This window comes from Gossypium arboreum, chromosome 1 (genome assembly GCF_025698485.1).
Source record: "Gossypium arboreum isolate Shixiya-1 chromosome 1, ASM2569848v2, whole genome shotgun sequence".
Taxonomy (NCBI): Eukaryota; Viridiplantae; Streptophyta; class Magnoliopsida; order Malvales; family Malvaceae; genus Gossypium; species Gossypium arboreum.
Window position 1 is genome coordinate 98,531,363 of NC_069070.1, and position 18,757 is coordinate 98,550,119.

At 37.0% G+C, this 18,757-nt stretch overlaps 1 non-coding gene across 1 annotated transcript; it reads right to left on the reverse strand.

Annotated features, from left to right (window-relative positions):
* Positions 1 to 1,962: 1,962 nt before the first annotated feature.
* Positions 1,963 to 2,068, reverse strand: LOC128281558 (small nucleolar RNA R71). Its single transcript, XR_008271791.1, has one exon. It is a non-coding gene; the product is annotated as a small nucleolar RNA R71 (small nucleolar RNA).
* Between the last annotated feature and the right edge of the window lie 16,689 nt (positions 2,069 to 18,757).

An 18,757-nucleotide genomic window follows, 5' to 3' on the forward strand; every position in this document is an offset into this window, starting at 1 on the left:
CCATTAGAATTGGTGAATCGATGCTCCTAATGCTTTAATTTCATGTTTTACACTTAGGAAAGCATAGGAGAGTGAAAGGAACGAGAAACGGGCCAAAAACGGAGAAAATGGGACAAAGTACGAAATCAACACGACCTGGACCTCATCACACAGGCAGACCACACAGCCGTGTCAATTTGGCAGGCTCGAGCACGACCTGAAGTAAGCGCACACGTGCGTGTCACACTGGCGTGTCCCTCCCGAGCCCATGTTGAGTCCAATTCGAAAAAGGCTAATTATGAGGGCTTTTAGGTATTCCAAAGCCTATAAATACACCCTAGAGGAAGAAGAAAAGGAGAGGACAGAGTAGGGGGTAAGGAATTACTCCAAGAAAGCCGATTGATCAGAAGTCAGATTCATCATCAAGACTGAGGATCTCTCCTCAATTCCCCTTCAGGAGTTTTGGGTTTTCTTTATGTTTTGTATTCTTTATTATTCTGAGATGTTTTCTTATTTATTTATGAACTAAATCCCTTAAATAACTAAGGAGAATGAAACCTAATAAGGGGATCCATAGATCGAGTTAATGTAATCCAGGGTACATTATGTGTTCTTAATTCTTGTTTTGATATCCCAGGGTACCGATTCAAGATAAGCTCTTATTCAGAGGAGGAATAGACCCTGTCTAAGAGTACATTTGTCATAATTAAGTGGAGTTGATTGCGCACCTAGACATAGGGTGACAAGATTTTGCCGGATTAGGGTGAAACCTAATAAGGGGATCCATAGATCGAGTTAATGTAACCCTAGAGTGTTAATTAGAGAAAAGTCTCGTTATTCAATCTAGGGATTAGACATTATTAGTCTTGAATAGGGATAATAACATAACTTAGGGATCTCTACAGAACAAGTTAAATGAATAAATCATCCGATTCGGAGCCAGAATAACAAGTACAGTCTAGGTAGATTTTTCCTTAGGTATTGTCTTCATTCAATCGATTTTTCCAAAAGAAATTTCCCAATTCCATTCTCTGTGTATTCTTAGTTTAGATAATTAGTTAGTTAAAACAAAAACCTCTTAATTCTTAGGCTAGATAATAAAAAGACAGTCATTACTAGTACTTTTAGTTCCTTTGGGTTCGACAATCCGGTCTTGCTAAAACTATACTACTGTTCGATAGGTACATTGCCTACATCGCGATAATAGTTAGCTTAAGAACGAGTAATTATAAATATTTAAAACCTATCATGAAACCTCACGATCAAGTTTTTGGCGCCGTTGTCGGGGAACTGAAATATTAGGAACACTCAATTTTTATTACTTTAGCCATTTATTTTTTCGTGCACTTTAATTTATTATTATTATTTATTAATTTACTTTTTCCTTCTCTTGGCAGGTTTTTATAGTCTATGACTAGAAGAAATCCGTCAGGACCATTACTTTTTGACGAAGAAATCGATCGTACAGTTTGTAGAAATCAAATAGAAATAAGGCAAAGCTTAAGATACACAGAGAACGAGCAAGAAGACGATACTCAACCCCCAACCAAAGAGATGGCTGAAAACCAAGGCAATCAGCTACCTCCTGCAATTGCGGTTAATCAAAATCCTACTCCATGCACTATGTATGATTATGCTAAACCTTCTTTAACAGGAACTGAATCGAGCATAGTTAGACCTACTGTAGCTGCAAATACTTTTGAATTAAAACCTAACACTATTCAAATGATACGCCAATTTGTTCAGTTTGATGGTTTGCAGGATAAGGATCCCAATGCTCATTTAGCCAACTTCTTAGAACTATGCGATACATTTAAAATTAATGGTGTTTCTGATGATGCCATTCGTCTTCGGTTATTCCCTTTTTCATTGAGGAACAAAGCTAAACAGTGGTTGAACTCGTTACCACGAGGGTCAATTACTACTTGGGAACAAATGATCGAAAATTTTTTACTAACATATTTTCCGCCGGTTAAAACGGCTAAATTACGTAATGATATCACTTCTTTTGTGCAGATGGATTAGAAACACTCTACGATGCATGGGAGAGATACAAGGACCTTTTGAAAAGGTGCCCTTACCATGGGTTACCGCTTTGGCTCCAAGTACAAACATTCCACAATGGTCTGAATCCTTCGACTCGACAAATGGTTGACACAGCTGCTGGCGGAACCATCAATAATAAAACACCTAAAGATGCCTATGAGTTTATTGAGGAGATGTCACTGAATAACTATCAGTGGCAAGTCATGAGGATAAAGCCAACAAAAACAGCTGGCGTTTATAACGTTGATTCGGTCACCATGCTCTTTAATTAGGTAGAACTCTTAAATAAAAAGATTGATGGTTTTCTTAGTGCTTCTCAAGTTCACCCAGTAATGCAGTGCGAAGCAAGTGGAGGTGGAACAAGCCATTCAGAATGCCAACCTTATGGCCACAACATGGATAACGAGCAATTAAACTACATGGATAATAATCCTTGACCTCAAAACAATCCATATAGTAACACTTACAATGCAGGTTAGAGGAACCACCCCAATTTCTCGTGGAGTGGTCAAGGAAATCAAAGACCACAACCACCTCCAGGCTACCAACAACCACCCTACCAACAGGAAAAGAAGCCGAACCTTGAAGAGATGCTCTCAAAGTTTATTTCAGTGTCAGAAACTCATTTCCAGTACACCGAGATAGCACTTAAAAATCAACAAGCGTCGATCGAAGGGCTTGAAACTCAGATAGGCCAGCTTTCCAAACTAATTTCTGGACTACCACAAGGTAGCTTGCCAAGTAATACTGAACCCAACCCAAGGGAATAGCTCAACGCAATTAATATTCAAGATAAAGAAGGAGTTTTTGAGCCTGAACCAGAACCGAGGCAAGAAACTGGGGTAAGCAAGGGTCAAAGTGAGGTAGATAACAATAAAAACAAAACGGTGAATGTCAAATATAAACCTTGTGTGCCATACCCCAACGCGACGAGGAAAGATCGTTCAAATGAATAATTTGGTAAATTCCTTAAACTCTTAAAAAAATTACATATTAACTTACCATTTATTAAAGCCCTATCGCAGATGCCAAATGCAATGAAATTCTTAAAAGAGCTTTTAGCAAATAAGTGAAAGTTGGACAAGGCATCGCATGTCGAGCTAAACGCAGTGTGCTCAGCTATTCTGAAAAATAAGCTACCGAATATGTGACAGCCCAAAATTGACCCTAGTCGGGAAGTGGTTTCGGGACCGCTAAACTGAGTCACCGAAATGTTTGAACGTAATATTTATTGTCTAGAATATGTAATTATGAATGTGTGAAAATTTCAGGCTTCGATTTAGCTGATAGCATGTGAATTCAGTTAGTAGGACTTGTGTGACACTTTGGAAAAGTGATAGGCTAATCTATAAGGACCTAATAGTGCATGTAGTCAAGGGAGGACTTGCATGTCAAATTTCCCCCTAATAGCTAGTGGCCGGCCATGACAAGAGATTATGGGTAAAACATGTCATAAAACATGTTGGGACAATGGTGTATGTAAGAAAAAAATAAAATAGTGAGCATGGGAATTTAATAATGAAAGGAACAAAAAAAAAAGAAAAAATGGTCTCATGCATGCCCATTGCCGTGAATGTGGAGAAAGAAAGAAGAATTTTTGTTCATCATTTTCATTTCCTTTAGGCTGAAAATTCTAAGGAAGAAGGAAGGAATTCTTGTTTCATGTTGGTTTGGAAGAGGTTTAGGAGGAGGTTTGGCCATACTTGTACCTAGATTAAGGTAAGTTTGATGTTTTGCCATGAGATTCATGTATATTTTAGTTGCTAGCTTGATGTTCTTGTTAGCCCATGGTTCAAATCTTTGTTATGTCATGGGAATGAAATTCGGCCAAAGTGAATATGGTGTTAATGCCATTGCATGCTAAATATCAAGCTTGATAATGATACATGTGATGGTGGATTGAGGATTCTTAGATTTTCTTTTAGCATTTTTGAATGAGATACTAAGTTCTTTGTTTAACCATGACCAAACTGAAACGGTATGGTGTTGTGGTATTCGGCCATGTTATATCCATAAGTATGATTCATGCATGTTGCATGGTAAGTAAGATTTAAGCTTTGGATATGTGTATATATTTGGATATAAGCCACTTGATAATTCAGCCATTGCACCTACATGAATATATGTTTGCACATGATGAATTGGTATGACATATATACTATTTTAAGGTGTATATTTGCTTGTGATGTTGTTTCGGTTATGAAATAAATGAGAGATGTGTATAGAGCTACAATATGTAATCGTTAATTAGGAAAATGTATGCTGTTTTTTTGTGTAGTATTAAGTGTAAAATTGGCCTCAACATAGACATGCATATTCGGCCAAAGGAAGTAGATTGGTGTGCATGTATTCGGTTAGAGGCAACCATATTGAAGCCTTATCTTGGCTTAGATTGTTGACCAAATGGGTAATAAGTGAGGATGGTTGCGAATATACAAACATACATATGCATGTGTAATTGAATTATGAATGTTTAGCAAGAGGGTTAAACTAGTTGATTTATTGATTAAGCTCAAGGAGTTAAAGAAGGAGAATCAAGCAAGGGAAAGACGAAGGTCATCGAGTAGCCGACTTGGACTATTTTACCCAACACAAGGTAAGTCATTAAGCATATATTTGATATTGCTTAAATGATTGTAATATCTATGCAATTGTGTTTAATGATATGAAATATATACAAATGTATGTGTATGAAAAGATGATATTGTTGAACGTAAAAGAGATAGTGAAATGTGTAGGAAGTTTGCTTCGGCACTAAGTGTGCGAGAAATAGATGTGTACGGGACGAGATTGGCACTGAGTGTGCGAGCTTGTAATGTATGGCACTAAGTGTGCGAGTTTGGACTATATGGCACTATGTGTGCGGGCTTGAATCACATGGCACTAAGTGTGCGTGATTGAGTATTAAGCACTATGTGTGCGAACTCTACACATATCTCCGATTGAACATTTATATGGAGGTGTGACTTCATCGAGATGAGTATGGACAGCGGAAAGAGTAAGTACCTTGAGTTCATGGCTAATAGATGCTATGTTCATGCTCGGGTGGAGTTGGTAAGATTTAAATCTATGTGATGATTTCAATTGCATTCCGTAAATAAGGTATCGTGGAATAGATGAAAGTTCATTTGATTGCATGATTGTTGCGGAAATGAAATGATGTATGGAAATTGCTTCAAATATCCTATTGAACAGATATGAAATGTAAATGTATGACTTGGTATGAGATTGATCCGAAGATCTAAGGAACTATGGTATAGTTCGGTATGGTGGAACACTTGACCTTGTTTCATTATTTCATTTTATGATAATTGTATTAATGGATGGTTGTGGAATGCTTATGACTTCTCGAGTTATAAACTCACTCGGTGTTTTCTTGTCACCCATTTTAGGTTTCTTGGACTCGTCTCCTTTTGGGTGTTCAGAATCACAACGAAGTCATCACACCCATGAGCAATTTTTGGTATTGTCTTCTTAGTCAACTTAGGAGAACATTTGGCATGTATGGGCTATTTTGTTTTGTTAAATTTTGGGTTGTAAACTTTAAGCCATGTGAAAATGGCCTATGTGGTCGTTTGAGTGGGATGCTAGAATCTATAGCCACGAGTCTTAGAAACCTTAATTTTGATAAGGTGGCCATAATTTGTGTCACGTATGATGGATGATTAGTAAGGCTAAGAAGGATTCATGAAATTGGCATAGTCTATTGCAGTAACTGTTGCGGACGGTAGCAGTGATATGAGATCGAAAAATCACTAAAAATAGTATAAGTGGAATTAATAGCTAAAAAAATTATGTACTCGAAGCTTGATGGGTCTATTTTCATATGGATGAAACAAAACGACCATATGAGCTGTATTTTAAGAGATATCTAAGATTTCGTGAGACAGGGCCAGAACAGTTTCTGGATTCCCTATTCCGACTTTGAAAATTCATTATAAATTAACCAGAGATAATTAGGAGTCATACCACATATTTATAAATTCCTCTTTAAGTTTAGTTTCTATAGAAACAAACGGAATCAGTATTGAATCCCTACACAGGGAGTTATTCCAGTTGTAACGCACGAAGGTCAGTGTAGTCGACCCCTATAACATGGGAGACTTTAACTAATAAACTGTACTAATTGGCTTGACCAAAAATTCTAGAAAACAATATGTAGATGGACATATGAGTCTAGTTTCAGGAAAAAATTACAAAACTGATTTTCGAGTTGTAAAACTCAAGTTATGATTTTTGAAGCGACTAGTACACAGATTGGCAGCTTGTCTGGAAAATTCTCAATAAGTGGTTTGAAGTCTGTTAACACCTCGTGTTCGACTCCGGCGACGGTCTCGGGTTCGGGGTGTTACAGAATAAACTAAAAGATCCAGGGAGTTTTACGATTTCCTGCTTAGTTGGTAGTTTAGATGTTAATAATGCATTAGCTTATTTAGGGGCTAATATCAACGTCATGCCTTGCAAAATATTTAAGCAACTAGGTCTCGGGAAACCCAAACAGACTAGGATGAGCATTCAACTAGCAGATAAAACTATAAGATTTCCTAGGGGTATTATTGAAGATGTGCTAGTAAAAATCGATAAATTTATATTTCTCGTTGACTTCATTGTTTTAGACATAGAAGAGGATAGCAACACTCCTTTAATTCTGGGAAGGCCCTTTTTAGCAACTGCAAAAACAATTATTGATGTTGGCACAGGTGAACTCACGCTTCGCGTAGGAGACGAAACACTCACCGTTCAAGCTCGCAATTCTGACAACACATCGAAAATTTAAGGTAATCGTCTAAACCATTCTATTAAAATTGACCACATGATACAACCCACTTTGCAGGAGATAAGTCTGAAAGAAGTACATGAGCTACTCTCAAACAATAGTAAAGGATCTATCCATGAAGAACGAAGGTTACAAATAGAGGAGCTAGATGAATGGCGAACACATAAACCGAGAACACACGATATACTGAAACTACGCCAAGACGAGCTTGATACCTTTCCAAATCAACTTAAAATTGGAGATAAAGTCTTATTAGATGCTGCAGATTCCCACATTGTCACTACCACACCGAATGAAGAAATCCCTCTTACGATACTAAACATTTTTCCATTCGGTACGGTGGAGGTGAGTCATCTGAAGTTCGGCACTTTTAAGGTAAACAACACCCGTTTAAAACCCTATTTTAAGATTGATAGCAGGAATGAGGAGTATAAACTCCTCGAACCACCATGATCATTCAACAGAGAGGTAAGTCAAGCTTAAACTATAAATAAGCGCTCCTCGGAAGGCAACCCGAGCACTAACTATATTAACTTCTTTAAAAATCTAGTCTTCAACATCTAACTTACTAACGGAGCTCTCGAACATAGGTTTTCCATAGAGACACAGCCAAGCACACGGGTGTGCATATGGCCGTGTGAAAACAAGGTAAGGATTTCCCCAAACACGGGCTACGATCCTGCCAAAACAACATGGGCGTGCGACACGCCTGTGTGGAAGACTCGTGGTTGAAACTGAGAAACTAGCACGGGCATGCAACACGCCCGTGTCTCACACCTGTGGTCGAACCTGTTAGATTGAAACGGACGTGGGGATTTCCCACACGGGTGTGGGAGAAGTGAACAAAGCTAGACACGGTCGTGTGACAAGGCCGTGTGTACCCACACGCCCAAGGAACACGGGCGTGTACTAAATGTTAGATGTGCCCAAATTCGAAATTCGCGAATCACACAGGCAGAAATTGGGAAACACGGGCGTGTGCCATGGCCGTGTGGCCCAAAATCTATAAATACCCTGCACTATTCACTTTCTTCCCCATTCAAAAACCCTAACCCTAGCAATTGCAAGTTCACACGGCCTCCCTGCCACGCCCGTGCACCGCCTCCAACTTCATTTTTGACGTCCATTCTCCCTTTTCTAGCGTTTGTTTACTCTTTCCCCTTTAATTACACTTATTTATAATGCTATTCATCTTAGTAGTCTATATTTTTCATGTCATTTTTATTTTTCTATCACACAAATTTCATTTATAGGACAAGTCATCATCCTTTTCATGTCCAAATTCCTACTCATTACATGATTTATCTACCCAATTTAATTAGTTAGAAATGAATATCCGTGGTTAGGATAGTTGAAATAATCATGCCTTTTGTATTGACAGTTCTATTCATTCATGTAGTAATGTGCATTCCATTCTTTTCCATTTTACTTATATCAACATGCTAGTGCCACAAAAGTATACCATTGAACTTATCGTTTTTAGTTAGTTTTAGTGGTTGAGGCTTGAATATGATTTTTAAGATTTGAATTTGTTTTACTTTGACCACCCATCAAGATGACTTGATGAATCTAATCGCAGGTACCATATCATCTTCATGTGGTAAAAAGGCTACTGTCCCAGCTTCCAAGAAATGGAAGGGAGCATCATCTTCTGCGGGTTTAACCGCGAAAATTCGTTACCCCTTCCTATAGTTTCCCCGTAGGCCCTAGGAAGAACTTTTCTAGCTACTTCGGGCCCGACCTTTAATTGTGGGCCGCTGCATCGACTGGACCACCATAGAATAAGTTCAGTTGGCTAATGCAATTCGGGCCCTCTTAACCACCGACCCTTGGGAGCTATTTTTTGGGATCATCGAACCAACATACCTCGAGCTCACGATAGAACTATCTTAACGTTCCATCTCCAGACCGTAATGACAAACTATGATGATCCCGGCACGGTGCTGTTTTGCCTAGGTGGGTTAGTCTGCCAGCTAAGCATCCAGAGTTCGGTGCTGCACTAGGCTTATATACGGACGAGTTCAAGGAGGAAAATGAACTACATGCTCTCACTCACCACATACACTTTTCTCCCTCAAAGTGCTAGCACACTTTGGCCCCTGGCACAGCCCCCTACAATCCTAACCGCTCCAACACATCAGTTCTCCCACCATCCCCGAGGTGCCTCCACGCCATTTTAGCTCATACGATTACAGGGAGGCGAGACAGCACTGGTGTCGTCAACACTCACAATGCCTACTTCTTATGGTGTATGTCACACAGGCACGTCATTGACCTTGCCTACTTCATTGCCCTCGCAATTCAACACCATACGGAGTGGCATAGGAAGGGGGTCATCTCCATTAGCCCCTACGTGACTCGACTGGCGCGACACTTCGGGCTCTTCAACACCGCGGCCCAAGAATCATCCCTCACCCTCATCGGCTAGATGTCCCCACAAGGCATCTCGAGCATGCTTAGCATGAGGATGATCGAGAGCCGCCGAGGAACCTACCCTCCCCAATATCGTCTCACCCAATCTACTGAGAAAGAGGCCTACGAGGACATTCTTGATGATCTCCCCCCACAGCACGAGGACCCACCAACTCAGCCACCACCACCCTCTCGTCCAGTTCATGTGGCGGCTTCATATGCTGACATCTCTAAGTGCCTCACTCGATTCGAGCAGCAGTGTTTTTAATGATTTGACAACATTGATGGTACTCTACAACAGATTTGTCAGCACCTCCACATCTCATCGCCAATCCCACCTCGCGAACCATCTAGCGATGAAGATGTTTAAAAACATTTATTTATTATTTCATGTTTTTAATTTTTATTAAAACTACTTTTTATTTTGATAAGATTTTAGAAATTTTATATTTAATTATTAAGTTCGGTTATTTCTTATTGAGTAATTATTCTTCCTAATATCCCTAAAAAGTTCCTGATTATATCACAGTTATATAGAGCTCTTAAGCTCATCATCACATAGGAACTAAAACTCCACTAGGAAAGGTTCTCTACGACTGCCATGTCCTGCTCGCCCATTACCATAGCTACCACTAGAGATAATATCCTTTTGGTGCAAGACTTATGGCCTAATGAACCTCTACGACCGCTGGAGTATCCTCCTCCACTCTCGAACCGATTACTCTCCAGAACTCCAGTTCGAGGAATTCATCATACAGGAAGTTTCACTTCTCTCCCTATCTTATTTTTATACTCGAATATCTATCTTTGTACATTGTGGGCAATATACATCTTAAGTGTGGGGGGTATTATTTTCATTATCAGAAAAATCCCTAAATGATTGCCTTGTTCTCTTGAAAAGCTTTCATATCATATTTAGGATAAATTTTAATTGATTTATGATTTTGATTGATATATCTTGAATTAAAACATAGGCAACTATGCATTGATTGTTTAAACTTTAAGACATTAGAGAATCAAGCATGATGAGTTGATTTTTAAGAATTTAAAATCTTAGGTTGTTTCCCCAAAGTTTAGGTATTACTTTGAGTTGGAATTCACAAGTTGTTAAACATCAAAAAGCCATAATATTTGTGAGATTTTTGAGCCTTTTGAGCATCTATTAATTCTTTTCATGCTCAATTTTTATTATTGCTTTGAGTGCGTCAGTATTGAACTGTTATTCTAGAACTTTCTTGATTATGCATGTCGAGACCACACCATTTGATTTGATATGTCAAAATGATTAAGGCACTTAGGATTAACCCACTCATGCCATGAAAAGCCTACCTCCACGATTAACCCCTAGTAAATCCCCTTGAGCCTAACAAGCCATTTCTTGTATTACCCCTAATATTAACCTTTAACCCATTATTGTTGAAATCCCCTCAATTAATTTAAGCCCCATTTTTGTCGAGATTTGAATTGAAATAGTTACTTAGCTATGTTTTATTCTACTATGTAATTTAATTTGTTCCTAAAAAAAAATATGTATACATATTAGTAGTGATCTTCTGTTTGTAAGTTTCAGAAGTTAAATTCCTTAGTCTGAGAAGAAGCTCTGTTGTATGCAAGTGATGATTAACTCTTTTTCTAGTTAGTTAATTTTTCAATTCAATCTCGATTCTAACCCTTTCCTTCAGCTTGTGACCACACCCCCTAACCAAACCTCATTACAACCCTCTAAAGACCTTTTTGACTGATGTATCATATTAAATTATAGTGGTGGAGATTTGATTTTCATGCAACCCTATGGTAATGACTTTTCATTATTGACTATTGAGTGCTTCATTTATTGTCCTTAAACACATCGAGTGATTCGAGTGAATCTATAAGTGAGGATGTGAAACTTTATGATATTCTGAATCAAAGGTAATTACTTAAATGAGGAGAGACACCTATGTTTGTATGATTAAATACTAAACTTGGAATGTTTGAAACTTTTATGTTCTTTTAGTTGAATTCTCAATGTATGATTAACTATGGATTATTATGAGATATTATCGATAGAAATTATAAGTTGAGAAGAATTTATTTTGATTATGAGTTGAGAATTTTGCTTGAGGACAAGCAAATGCTTAAGTGTGGGGGTATTTGATAAACCGTAATTTATACATATTTTTACCTCATGTTTAACACATTTTATGGATGATTTTCCATTAGAATTGGTGAATTCGATGTTCCTAATGCTTTAATTTCATGTTTTACACTTAGAAGAGCATAGGAGAGCGAAAGGAACGAGAAACGGGCCAAAAATGGAGAAAATGGGCCAAAGTATGAAATCAACACGGCCTAGACCTCATCACACAGGTAGACCACACGACCGTGTCAATTTAAGGTGCTCGAGCACGGCCAAAGTAATCGCACACTGCAGGCGTGTCACACTGCGTGTCCTTCCCGAGCCCAAGTTGAGTCTAATTCGGAAAAGGCTAATTTTGAGGGCTTTTAGGTATTCCAAAGCCTATAAATACACCCTAGAGGAGGAAGAAAAGGGGAGGACAGAGTAGGGGGTAAGGAATTACTCCAAGAAAGCTGATTGATTCATCTCAGAAGTCAGATTCATCATCAAGACTGAAGATCTCTCCTCAATTCCCCTTCAGGAGTTTTAGGTTTTCTTTATGTTTTGTATTCTTTATTATTCTAAGATGTTTTCTTATTTAGTTATGAACTAAATCCACTAAATACCTATGGGGAATGAAACCTAAGACGAATCTTGTTATTATTTTCTAAATTGTATGATAAATATTTGACTTGTTCTTAATTCTTGTTTTGATATCCCAGGATACCGATTCAAGATAAGCTCTTATTCATAGGAGGAATAGACCCTATCTAAGAGTACATTTGTCATAATTAAGCGGAGTTGATTGCGTGCATAGACATAAGGTGACAAGATTTTGCCAGATTAGGGTGAAACCTAATAAGAGGATCCATAGATTAAGTTAATGCAACCCTAGAGTGTTAATTAGAGAAAAGTCTCGGTTATTCAATCTAGGGATTAGATGTTATTAGTCTTGAATAGGGATAATAACATAACTTAGGGATCTCTACGGAACAAGTTAAATGAATAAATCGTCCAATTCAAAGCCAGAATAACAAGTACAGTCTAGGTGGATTTTTCCTTAGGTATTGTCTTCATTCAATCGATTTTTCCAAAAGCAATTCCCCAATTCCATTCTCTCGTATGCTCTTAGTTTAGATAATTAGTTAGTTAAAACAAAAACCTCTTTATTCTTAGGCTAGATAATAAAAAGACAGTCATTACTAGTACTTTTAGTTCCTTTGGGTTCGACAATCCGGTCTTGCTAAAACTATACTACTGTTCGATAGGTACACTTGCCTACATTGCGATAATAGTTAGTTCAAGAACGAGTAATTATAAATATTTAAAACCTATCATGAAACCTCGCAATCAGATAGTAATTTCTAGTACTTTTAGTCCTCGTGGATACGATATTCTCGACTCACCATAGCTATAGTATTATTCAATAGGTGTGCTTGCCTTTGTCGTGATTTTAGTTAGTTTAGTGACTCATCACAAATATACACAAAAGGAAAAACTTAATGGATAAGTTTGATTTCCTTCCCAACCCCTCGTTCCTAGTGACTAAGCACTTCTTTCTCTTCATAAATATGAGTCTAACAAGTTACAGAAACTTAGTCCTATACTAACCAAATTCTCATTCGTCTAACCAGATTATTCAACCAGGATAATAAAATAATAATAAAGCATACAATTCTTTTCAAATTAAAATCTTAACACTAATGCCTTAACATTTCGTCTAACAGCTAAAGGGGCGTATACTCTTCAGAAGAGTCCACCAAACCACCAAGCTCGCCTAATGCAGACTTTGCCCAAAGGTGCAACCATAGACTCATTTACTTAGTTAATTTAATACCTACCTACTCAGAACTTACTATATAAACCTTACATCTATAAACAGTATTCAGACACTAGGGCTTCATCAGGTAGGAAGTTATACTAAGAGTATGAAATAACAATTCTTAGAATAATCAAAAAAATATAGCAATTCAAAGTATCAATTTTTTTCAGATCAACACATCAATATGATATTTCAGAATTCACAGTTTTGTATGTACATGTTTATGAACGATAATGCAATTTTAGTTTATCAAAAAATATTCTAACCAACTCTGCTACACCTCATAGTAAAAGTTCTCCAGAACTCATTCATCCCTATAGACCGTGTTGTGGATAAACCACCACTAATTTGCAGATAAATTGGCAGTAAATTTTTTTTTGGCTAAGCCACCAGTATTTTCACTTAAAAAGTGTGTAGATAAACTGTCTGTAACACTCCTAACTCATATCCATTGCCGAACTAGGGTTATGAGGCATTACCGGACATATCAGAACATTTAATAATCAATTCACAAATATCATCCACACATTATAGCATCATAGTCAAACATCATTTCAAAGTCCCTTCCCTAGGTCATCGAGACCTTAAACATGCTTTAGGAAAGGGTTGAGACTAAACAAAGCACATACAAAATTTCTTAGAAACTTAACAAATTTTCAAAATTACAGAGGTCACACGCCCGTGTGACCAGGCTGTGTACCTCACACGGCATTAGACATGCCTGTGTGTCTAAGCTGTAGCTAAATAGGGCATCATGCTAACTTGTACCACACAGCCAGAGACATGCCCGTGTGCCTTGGCCGTGGTCGAAACTGACTTACGGCTAACCACACGCCGATGTGTCTAGCCCGTATACCCTTCGAAATGGCCATACATGCCTATGTGCCAAGGCTGTATGCCTCACACAGCCACCAGACACGCCCGTGTGTCTAGGCTGTGCTCGAGACTGACTTTAAATTGTATGACTACCCCAAGGGACACATGGTCGTGTAACATAACCGTGTGTCACACATGGCTGAGACACACGCCCGTGTCTCTGCCCGTGTGGACAAAAATAGACTATTTGCAAAGCCAATTTACCACCCTTAATGGTTATCCCTACAAATTCAAAATCAAAGCACAATTCATGACCAAATAGCAACCAAAACCATACTCAAACATGCATAATTCAATCCACAATGTCACCAATCAATTTCATTCTTATTATCCAAACCAAAACATACCAAAATCACATAACAAACTCATTCATTCATACATGTCATTATCTCAATTTTTCACATCCATTCTCATATCAAAATCATACCATTTTCATAACTAACTCACATAACTAACTTACCAAATTGACTATTTCTCACTAGGCCATTTATGCACATCAACACATACCATTTCTTAACATAACTTATATAACAAAAACCACCAAAAACCACACAAATAGCAACTTTAATCTAACCATATCACATGGCATGATATACACTTCAAAAAATCATATTCAAATACTTCTAGCTTATACATGCCATACTTCAATATTCACATTTTCAAAAGGTACCAAAATAGAGTTCGATAGTGTGGTGATGATCCTCGACGATCCCTCAGCTCCCGGTAGCTTCGATAATCTATAAAATAATTGAAAAACATGCAAAGTAAGCTTTCAAAAGCTTAGTAAGCCATATACAAATAAACTTATCACATAACATAATTCTAAACCAATTCATTCATGTAGCTCATGGCAAAATACAATCACATATCCATATGTCTCATATAGCTCATTTGATCACAATTCACTTACATATAAGACATCTAATTCTCATAATAATAATTCATACATATATCATATGACCACAAATGTACATATACTTACCTTTCATTCTCAAACATGATATACATTTCAAATGTACCTGAATTGGATATACATTCACATAGTCATTCGTTTCTCGAATTTTCCTTTGAACTGTACAGAATCAAATAGGATACACAGATAGCTTGGAGAGCTCGTACAATGCCAACGTCCCAGACATGGTCTTACATGTAATCAAATATCGATGCCACTGTCCTAAATAGGGTCTTACACGAAATTAAATATGATGCCGATGTCCCAGACATGGTCTTACACGTAAATCTCAAATCAATGCCAATGTCCCAGATGTGGTCTTACACGAAATCACAAATCAAAATCCTATGTCATGACATATGTATCCTAACTATTCCTATGGTTCATACGGGACTTTTCGGGCGTCGTCACATTATCAGAACTTTCTCGAATTTCTTATTTTCAACTCAAATAGCCATTCATCACTAGTCATTAACATATAAGCAATAATAATTCAATTCAAACACATTTATTTGTATATCGACTTACCTCGTACGAGAATGAACAGAAATGAACTGCTATTCAACTACTTTCGACTTTCCCTGGTCTAATTCTATTTTCTTTGGTTCTTGATCTATACACATTCAAATTTAACTCCTTTATTCACTAAATCATTCAATTCAATTCAAAAACATATAATTAGAGCATTTTATAAATTAGCCCTCATATTATCACATTTTGACATTTTAGTCCCTAATTAACAAAATCACAGAATACACAAAATTTCCTTATACACATACTTGGACGAATATTCATGTAGTCCATATATGCCCATATCTTTCATTTATTACACATTTTAGTCCCTGAAAATATCATTTTCACAATTTAGCCCAAATTACTCAAATTCATCAAAAATTCAAATACAAAACATATTAATCTAACACATGCCTTTCATTTTTCATAATTAACATCACAAAACTCACAATTTCATCAATGGCTCAACTCAAAATCTTCATCAATTTCTTAAATTGAGACATGGGATTGATAGAATACTTGACAACGATTACAAAAAACATAGAAATTATAAAAAAACTGATCAAAAATACATACCTTAATTAAGCCAAAACCATAGTCGAACCCTAGCAAGCTTTTATGCTTTCTTTTCCTTTCAATTTCGGCAAACCAAGATGATAATGCGTGAATTTTGGCTTTTTTTTGTTAATATTAACATAAATATCAATTTCCAATTTTAACCTTAATGTTAATTCATGAAAACTCATTAATACATGCCCATAATGGTCCATTCAATCTTAAAATGGTCTATTCAGAACATAAGGACCTCGCAATTAAAAAGCCAGAGCAAATAGGCACTTTTAACATATAAATTGCAACTTTTGCATTTTACGCGATTAGGGCCTTTTATCAAAATTAGGTACACAAAAGATCAATTTTTTATAGAAACTTTCACACATATTAATTCACATATTATAAGCATGGAAAATAATATTAAAATATTTCTCTGACTCAGATTTATGGTCCCAAAGCCAAAATTCTGACTAGGGTCTAAACCAGGCTGTTACACTATCAGTAAGTTGTGGATGAACCACCAATGTTTGCATATTATTAAACTGCCACTACTTCCTCCATGCAATGCAATATGACATTTTTGTAATAGAATAGTGCAGAAACAATAGACATGCTTGACATATATTCAGTTCAACAGAAGCAATGGACAGGCTTAACATGTACTCAGTAGGGCAGAAGCAGTAAAATTGGTAACAATTTATCAGAATTACGATATCAGTATAAATGTAATATTCACAAATCATACAATATATCAGTAGCAATTCAGTTATTAAATCACAAATTTCAGCATATTCATAATATCAGGGACTCAATTGAGTGAATAAAATCTCTAAAAATAATTTGGGGACTATATAAGGACTAAAATGAGTAATTCACAAATTTTTTTCTAGATTTTTTGGTCGAGCCAATTAGTACAGTTTATTAGTTAAACTCTCACCTGTTTCAGGGTTCGACTACTCTGACCTTTATGCATTACGACATAGATATCTCCCTGTACAGGGCTTCAATACTTATGCCGTTTGTTTCTAAAGAAACTAGACTCGAAAAGGAATCTATATTATCTCTGTTTTATTTATAATGAATTTCCAAAGTCAGAACAGGGGATCCAGAATTCGCTCTGGCCCTGTTTCACGAAAACTTAAACATCTCATAAAATACGGCTCATATGATCTTTTCGTTACTTTCTTATGAAAGTAAATTCATCAAGGTTCGATTACATAATTTATTCACAATTTAATTCTATTCCTACTATTTTTAGTGATTTTTCAATTTCACATCATCGTCATTGCTTCAGATTCTGCTTTTAAGGTAGACTTTACCTATTTCATAATTTCCATGACTCAACTAGCCCTTTAACATACATAGCACAAAAATATGATCGTGATTAACCATTCCAATGGCTAATCATTGCCAAGCATTTCCACACCTCTCAATAACCATATATATACAAATGATTATAACGCTATGCTCAAAATATATAAGCCATTTTCGCATGGCTATCCAAATATATACAATACCAAAGTACTTGACTAACAACAAAAGGGCAGCCCTATACATGCCATTATCGAGTTCAACTAAAAGAGTACAAAAGGGCTTTGATAGTGTGGGCGACTTCGACTTTGACACTCCCGAGTCCGATAGGTGATTTAACCAAAATCTATAAAACAGAGAATCAAAGAAACGGAATAAGCATTTAATGCTTAGTAAGTTTTGAGCAATGAAATTAGGCACAACTAAAGTCTAGCATTCATATGACTAAACGAATAATTTCATATACACATATTCTCACAACCATACCTGCTTCACATTTCCAACCCTTATATTCATACATAAGAAATCAACTTGACTAAAGGCCTAAGCTTGTTAATCGATTGCTTAATACTATTTAAAAGGAATCAATTATTCCAATGCATATACAAAACATACCTCATCGTTGGGATTTTACGAGCGTATTAATTGAAATTATTACAGCAAGGTCGCTCATTCCCAAACCAAGTACCTTCGGGATTTTGCCGGATATAGCTACTCGCTCAAATGCCTTCGGGACTTAGCCCGGATATAGTAACTCGCACAAATGCCTTCGGGACCTAGCCCGGATATAGTAACTCGCACAAATACCTTCGGGACTTAGCTCGGATATAGTAACTCGCACAAATGCCTTCGGGACTTAGCCCGGAATTAGTCACTAGCACAAAGGCCTTCGGGACCTAGCCCGGTTATCATCCGAATATTTATGCACATATATCAATAAATCATATCACATCTATATTCCATTTTCATCACTAGAACTCAAACACAAGGCACTTATCAACCATCCCATTTTCGGCTCAATAGCCACATACAAGGAGCATGATTTGATTTGCTTTATGACATGATCTCTATGCACATTCGGCTACCCGTCATAAGTACAAACTAATTATCTCGACATATAATTCATAAACTACGTTCCATTACTCAAAGACTTACCTCGGATGTTGTCGAACGGTTTCGACGGCTATTCGATCACTTTTTCCTTTCCTTTATCCAACTTTGATCCTTTAAGCTCTTGAGCTAGTTCACACAAGTTTAAGTTATTAAAGTCTCATTATGCTAGCTTATGGCCAAATGTGACAAGAAATTTAATAGGTCATATAGCTACTTTTAGCTCAAATACTGTAACACCCCTAACTCGTGACCGACGCCGGTGTCGGACACGAGGGGTTAACGGCCAAATCCTCTCAAGATACCAAC